Here is an 8,432-nt window from a genome sequence, read left to right on the forward strand (position 1 = left end):
TTGGTTAAGAAAAGTCTTCAATGCTTGAAAGGAAAGGGGGCATTTTGGCTAGCACGGGCGCTTTATAAGACTTTCCCCTACTTCCAACTTTTGACAAAGAATTGCCAAAGATTCACATTAGTTATTTCAGATGTGAAATTCCAACAGTACATGTTAAAGAATAAAAAATATGTTGTTAACATTTGAACGTATGATATATCATACGGTGGGATAATACAGCACTATTTTTTCCAAAGTATATCGTTAACCAATAAACTCTAGCATCAGAATTTTATGATTAGTTGAAGTCTCTCGAAAATCTTGCCATCAGCAAAACAAAGTGATAAGAGTAGGGACCCTTCAAAATTTGACGAACAAGTGAATATGGAGTAAAACCGACGACACGACCTGCTACTCGCGATTTAAAACTGTATCGCAAATTTAACTACCCCTCAGTAACTGGTAATGTCAAAACGAAATCGCTTCAAAAAAGTTTGGAACTGGCAACACAAGTTGATAAATTGTTGATTTTGAATAATAGTTACAATAACCTTGGTTACTGTGTGTGTACTTGAGGCATGAGGAACGTAAACAAAACAAATTCCGAATTTGGATTTATCAACTGCCTCGAGTGGAAGTCTTCTCATGGTGACTTGAAAAGGTTCAAGCATCATTGCGAGTCAATAGATCGGTTAGTCAATCGGTACTCTAAAGAGAAGTCATGGGAACTGCGCTTATCATTATCGGTTAATATGGAACCCGTTTGTGGCCACTCACTCTGCCGGCCAATGCTAATTTCACACTTTTATCGAGTTCTGAATCAAAAGCACCAAAATGACACCTTTGGATGTAATTTATAACTTTTTTGAAAGAGCTGGAACAGTTTAATCGCAGCCACGCAGAGATGTTTATCTCCTCTGTGTGACGAAGAGCAAGCAAAATTTCTCCCCTCGCACTGACAACTTCAACGAGAGCTCTTCTCTTTCACATTTATACACCACTGTTGTGTAAATTGTGCACGCATCATGAGTGCGTTTGTTTATTTCCTTTTACCTCTTCCACTGAATCGCACCAAAGTGCTAGAACATTAGCTAATAAATTCTCTGAGGTGGATGCATATACTTTCACAGAGGTGTACACGCCGGTGAGCACTCTGCTGTATGGTTTTCGTAGATGAAGCGTGGACACGCAAAATCAGCAAAATAAAACAATTTATCGTAAAATTTTCGGTTTTCCTTGCAAATTTTTCATAGCAAGGCCAGATCTACTCTCTATTAATTGAAGTTCACAGAAGTGTTCGCCCACCATCACGCGCCAGTGATCACTTAGGTGTATTTAGACGAGAGCGCGTGTGAGCGATTTGTGCGAAGAGAATGTGTTTCACTCGCGCCAGCTGCTTTAACCACAAGAACACACTCAAATGCTGTCTATTCGACACTGAGAAGAAGTACGCTTTCCTCTTTGTGCGGTGCTTCGTTTTTTTTTTGCATCCTCGGTGTGGCAAAAATCTGACTCTAGCGTGTATCACTCTGGTGAAATGCCATCTCTGCAGCCACGGAAACGATGTCACCATTGTAGCAATAGATGCAAATGAAATAATCTCCCCTATTCTGTACTTCGATCGAATCGGAATATTCCGATCGAAAGTAAAAACTTGCGTTCTGTCATTCGATCGAGCGATGCTTCTTTTTGGAAAATTCGTACTCGATCGAGATACAGAATGCAAAATTTCGTGTTCGATCGAAATAGTCTGACTCGAACGAAATACAGAATCGGGGTCAATATTGGAGATGCAAGTGTCGCATAAGATAAATGTACCTCCGAAGAAAGTCTACAACGATAACTGATTCTGAGGATGAATAAAGCAACAGATGGCATGGGATTTGAAAGAACAACTTTGACAAATCGTTGTAGCTCAAAGGTTTGATGAAACTGGAGTCAATGAGTCAAAAAAGATTGGATTTACTGAAACCTGATTTTTTTTTGGTATGGCGTTCCCGTTAAAAAATAAAGATGTGTTTTTGAACTTGTACACGACCAACGTTTTCAGTTTTGAAAAATGTTTGGATACGACATTGCAGTACTTCTCTTATATATCCGACATCATAAATATTATATATCCCACATAATAAAAACGTGAGACATTATAAAACACATATATTTTGCAATTTTGCTTTCACAATTGTTTTTAACAGATCGGCTGAAAAGTTCGTATCGTTTCTATGAGAGGGCGCCACTAGAATTAAATCCATACCATTTTCAGTTAGTACCAACCTTCAAAAGATAAGTGTATAAATTTGACAGCTCTCTGATTATTAGTTTGTGAGATATTGCATTTTGAGTGAAGCTACTTTTGTTATTGTGAAAAAAATGGAAAAAAGGGATTTCGTGTGTTGATGAAACACTACTTTTTGATGAAAAAAAGTGCCGCCGATACCAAAAATGGCTTTATGAGTGTTATCCAGACTCTGCACCGGGCGAAGCAACAATTCGTAAGTGGTTTGCCAAATTTTGTACTGGTCATATGAGCACCGAAGACGATGAACGCAGTGGACGTCCTAAAGAGGCTGTTACCGATGAAAACTTGAAAAAAATCCACAAAATGATTTTCAATGACCGTAAAGTGAAGTTGATCGAGATAGCTGACACCTTAAAAATATCAAAGGAACGTGTTGGACATATTATTCACGAATATTTGGATATGAGAAAGCTTTGTGCAAAATGGATGCTGCGACAGCTCACAATCGATCAAAAACAACAACGAAAAACCATGCTGAAATTGAACGAATTGGGCTTCGAATTGCTCCCTCATCCACCGTATTCTCCAGATTTGGCCCCCAGTGACTTTTTCCTGTTCTCAGACCTCAAGAGAATGCTCGCTGGTAAAAAATTTAGAAGCAATGAAGACAGACAATTTGCGGTTTAAATTTTTATATTTAAATAAGGAAAATAAATTTTGCTAGCATTTCTTGTCAATAATAAAAAAATTATGATGATAAATTACTATGGTTTAGTATAAATATAATTTTTCTTTTTTCATCAATAGAAGGCTTAAAAGGAGTTCATCACATTTTAATGAACAATGAATCTTGAAGAACAATACTAGTAATTTGCAAACCAAGATTAAATCTACCGTTCCCTTATTTTTATCCGTGTCGTTAGAAGATCATCCAATGATAACGATTACTTCCAGAATCATTGCATGGCTAGTACTATGGCTCGAACATATGACAACTGGCTTGTAAGACCAGCGTGCTGCTATGCATTGAACCACCAATCCGGGATATATATATATATATATATATATATATATATATATATATATATATATATATATATATATATATATATATATATATATATATATATATATATATATATATATATACTCTTTTTTTTAACGACTAAGTTTAGTAGTCAATATTTCTTTTTTCTTTTTGCGATATTCTACTAACCAGAGATCATTTTTTTTGTAGAAACGAACAATGAAAATTATAGAATGATAGTACTCAAGGGAGAGCAAGGATGTGAAAACATAGAACGGAAAAGTGAGACGTGACAGAGGGTCATTTAAGCAAGCAGAAATCTTCTAGTAACTTAACTTTTACCTTCTACCAGAGGAGTTGGGCTTAGGCATCTGAACAATGCGAATCACCCAAGTCTCTGGTATGTCGGAAAGTAGTGATAAAGGTCTTTTACCATTTACTATCCGAACCGGCAAAAGAAAAGTTACCAGAAGTTGTCACTTTCTACTTGCGACGGCATTCTCACACACAATGAGTTCTTATATATATATATATATATATATATATATATATATATATATATATATATATATATATATATATATATATATATATATATATATATATATATATATATATATATATATATATATATATATTTTTTTTTTTTTGAAAAAGATACGCTCAGAGACAGGACTCGAACCTGCGTTCTTATGCATTCCGTGCATACGCGCTACCATTTCGCCACTCTGATCTTGCTTTAGCCACTCTAAAACTCGAAACAGACATAGTAGCAACGTACATCGAACATGGTCTACATCCTGGCCGTCACCCGACCGATACCTTACATCCAAACATCTTCTCTGTCCATCAAACACTAGTCCTCTCGCTTTATACCTATTTATCCGATCAAGCATTGAGTAGGAGAGTGTATTTATAATCGCTTGTCACCTTCTTTAATGGTGCCAGTCGCTTTTTCCAAAAAAATCATCTTTCTGTTAGTTTTTCTTTCACTTGGCTTCTCCAATATATGTTTCCGCTCAGTCATTGCAAAAACTGAACTTAGTCATGGCGGCTTAACGTCAAACTAAAATTAATAAATCGTTACATTTCTTTGTTCCACCCACTTCATACTCTGAGTATTTCACGCCCATAAAAAAAATTATAGTCTGATAATGATCGTTGCTGTGTGGAATTTCCCAAGAGAGAATCGCAAGTTGACAATTATCGAAGAAAATCGAATCGATGATTCAACTTGATGATTCTTATACTAGGTTGCAATATTTTAAAAACCTTGTGTGGAGCATTCACATACATTTTCATAAACACAACTTATACAAAGGTTATACGTTCATAGTTAGAATAAGCGACAATAGTAAAATGATTCTATCGCATTTATCAACTGCCTGTATAGAAACGGATCGCGAAACGAGAATAAGCGATCGTTTGTTGCTTCAGTTCAGAGAGGATCCCCACAGCAGCGTGCTAACCTTTGATTCTCAGAAATGTCTTCGAAAGAAATTCGCTCTCGCACTGGTGTCGATTCTATATTAAATGAGCCATGCCGGGTTCTTGTTGTTGCGATGATTTCCGTCTCTCTTTGATGGCACTGATTCAATCATGTGAAGAGTTGCCAGTGAGCGTTCTTTGATACGATAAAAGCCATCCTTGTTGGAAACACTATCAAATGATAAGGGGTGGTGGGGCAAGTGTGCCATAAGAATTTTCGTGTTTCTACAATAAATTAAAGCTTGATTTTGATTATTGATACATCTATGAAGTACGTTTAGGAGTACCTTCGATAGCCCAAAAAACATTATTGATAAACAAAACAATACGGTAATCAATACATGTAATTTTAGGATGCTTGTTGAGCAGCTCAATATTTTCAGTGCGGGGTATAAGTGCCCTCTATGTGGGGCAGAACCGCCACCCTAACAATAATTACATTTTCTCCGCAATTTAATTAGATTTCCTTTACTGTGCTGCTTTCCTTAATACAATCAATATGATTCACGTTTATTTCATCATCATCTACTTCTCTAAAGTTTTTCGCGGCATGTCGAATTCTTCAGCCGCCTTTCGAATTGTTGAACCACCACCGTGCAAAGACTGGATTGCAAGACCCTGTCAGCTTGGAGCGAAATCAATCTTCAGTTCAACAACGACTTCACATTCAACATATCACGCAAACATATTTTTTTTGAGAACGGCTAATAATCCATCCATCAACATTCACATTCAAAGTAATTTCGAATGATTTGGCACTCACTGAGAGTAAGTCATAAAAGTAAACGGCATAGAAAAGTTTTCTCTTTCGTCTGGTTTTAAATTTAATAGTCTCTCTTTCATAGCTCGCTTGCAATTTCTTTCGATAGTGGAAGTTGACAGGTGGCTTATTGGCCGTTATAAAAAAACGCGTGATATCATGTCAATTTTATGCGTGCGCAGCCCTGCTATTTTGGCGCGCACGAATTGATATATCTCTCCCTTACTTCTATGAATGAGATTCGATGCGGACTCACCTGAAGGCGACATGCTCGCAAAAAAGGATGTTGCCAATGATTTCTTCGGGAAATGTGAGCGCTGGATATCTTGTTAATATGATGTCTTTGATTGTAGCAAGCATGGTTGTGTTTGGCAACTTTTTACGCGATAAAACCCTCTTGTATGTCCGTACCATCATTCACAACCTGCTTTTAGTTGTTTGTTTACAGTGAATGTTCCAACACTTATCGACTTTGAGGTTAGGTTTGTTGATCATCTGTTGCATAACATCTGCCTCATAGCAATATGACGAACTTGTCCCGTTATGAACCGATTGCGAAATCATGGTACTATGTTACTAAAAAATCAATGATCGATATTCAATTTTCAACAAATAGGTTAACCAATGATCTGACAATAAAATGAAACCCTAGCAAATGGAGAACAATAGAAAAACTTATTTTGTAAGATCTCGTTCTTATCTTATCTGTCTGCTAATTACAAGATTTGGTTTGTTTGGATTTCACAACCAAATAAATAAATGAGACAAATAGAAGCAATATGAAATTAAAATAGAAGCAATATGAAATTAAACTAAATGAACAAACCCAAATGTGTATATTTATGATAATTGCTTATTCTATTTGAAAATGGTGGCTGTGGCACAGTAGGATCCATAGTACTAGCCATGCAATGATTCTGTACATTAAGAATCGGCTGCGAAGTCTGTTGAAACAGAAAGGCCAATTTCCACAAAAAGAATGTAATGCTAGGACTTTGCTTTGACTGTGACACACTTGCCCCCACCTTCCCATGCTCCAAACAAATCGTACAAATATCTCAAATATCCTACAAATACAAAAGGCTAATTCATTTTCCTAAAAATGAGTAAATGGAAGTAAATGGAAGTAAATGAAGTTATTGTTTTTATTTTCGATTAGACGAGTTATAACCCTAAAGTCATTCACCACTTCGGGTCAGAAAACCCTTCTGACCCTGTGTGCGGGGTTGGTAACCGAGCTCAGGAAGGCTGTGTGAAAGGCATCGACAAAAGAAAGTGTTTATTTTGGCTTACAATACAATATATACAAATAATTATATTGTCAATAACAATCCGCTTAAAACCGAAACGAAGGTATATTTTGGAAAAAATGCACTAAATATTTTTGTTTATATTGTGCCTTCAACTCCGACATTGAATGGTATATATAAATACCACTCTCTTATAATTTTGTTGCTACTGTATTGTCCCAGCGTATGTCATACATAGGATAATTTCATTTGGAAAAGATTTTTTATAGTGATACGGCATTTCCAGACATTTTCAACACAAAATAAAATGGTATTGATGATATCTGCTCATTTGGTTCAAATTTGGGAACCCCTGGGTTATAATGGGTTAAACTGTACTCAAATTGTATGCGCCATAATTTATTCCAGATAAACAATCCATAACGGTTAAAGCCGGGGCAAAATAAAAGATATTCAATTTAATGATTCGATTTCTAGATGTCAAATTTTCAACAAAAATTATAATTAACAAAATCTGTGCAAACTTTATCTTGAAATATGAGCATTGTTATTGGTATTCGCACGAAAATTTTGAAGGGAGGGCGGGGTTACTTTTAGATTGAAATAGTTTACTACAAGGAATAAACAAAGCAGACAAACCCCTTTCTTTTTCAACATTGAATTTTTCAATTCTGAACAATGACTATTATGTTTGTAAAATGAAGATAGAATACTGTTCTGTCTCGAAATTACTCACCGATCAAAATGACTGAAATATTAAATTTTTACCCGGCTACCCAAAAACTTCTTTAACACCGGATTAGAACTTCGAAGTCCTTAAAGTTCAAGACTTTATTGTTGCTACCGGTCTGACAAAATGGCCGACTTGTTCGCACTTGCTGTCTGAGCTCAATTGTCCGAAACCCTGAATCGTTTCTTTTTTTCTAATTTCAATGAAGGATACAGATTTGCACTAACGTTGGACATTCACCAGCGTTTGGAACGGAAATGCCGGAGGTTATATCGTTTGATCGAAATTCGATATCATTTGAGAAGCCACAGGCTTGAATTTATTTTGTGAATGTCATTGACTACAAAAGAAAGAATAAGCTTGTACTAAATAAACACGGAATCAGAGATGCCAGGTAAAAATTTTAAATATCTTCAGACAGGGTTGCAAAAGTCTGTATATCCGAAAAAAATGCTATGCGCACTGAAAATCATTTCTACCTATTTTTTGAGGAGAAATCACTCATTGTCGAGCTCTTCTGTAAGCTACCCAAAATTAGGTCGTTATCTACTCAAACTTTGAGTTGATGGGTAAAAATGGGTAGCGTGCTTTGTTATGGCATAACATTTGTACTAAACTTACAGTTACCTAAATCTTGAGGTCATCACTCGTTACCCAAAATTGGGGAGATGCACTTTAGTTGATTTTGGATAGGTTTTGACCCAAAATTAGGTAGCGGCTGGTAAGAGTGCAGACAAATCTCCAGATCTGGCATCTCTGCACGAAATGCCGATTCTCGGTTGATTTTTCAAAAGGGCGTATAAGCAAGTGGCAGTTTCTCTGTGTTTAATTTCTCTTCTATTAATTACCAAGCGAATTCCACGTTTATCACTCAAATGATACCCGAAATATTCGACTTTCAAACAGAATAGTGACATAAAATAAAAACTTTTCAATCACATCACAATAATCGAAAGAGA

The 8,432-nt window shown here is 36.0% G+C and overlaps 1 protein-coding gene across 3 annotated transcripts in view; it reads right to left on the reverse strand.

The window, feature by feature from the left end:
* Positions 1-7,842, reverse strand: part of LOC131439381 (probable ubiquitin carboxyl-terminal hydrolase FAF) — a 466,389-nt gene extending 458,547 nt beyond the window's left edge. Inside the window, exon 1 of one of the 3 annotated variants that reach the window (XM_058610309.1) lies at positions 7,480-7,842. The gene's annotated coding sequence lies outside the window, so the exon portion shown is untranslated. The remainder of the gene's footprint in view (positions 1-7,479) is intronic. The other 2 variants (XM_058610308.1, XM_058610311.1) reach the window with 2 other exon arrangements.
* Positions 7,843-8,432: the final 590 nt, after the last annotated feature.

The sequence above is a fragment of the Malaya genurostris genome, chromosome 3, assembly GCF_030247185.1.
Source record: "Malaya genurostris strain Urasoe2022 chromosome 3, Malgen_1.1, whole genome shotgun sequence".
NCBI lineage: Eukaryota > Metazoa > Arthropoda > Insecta > Diptera > Culicidae > Malaya > Malaya genurostris.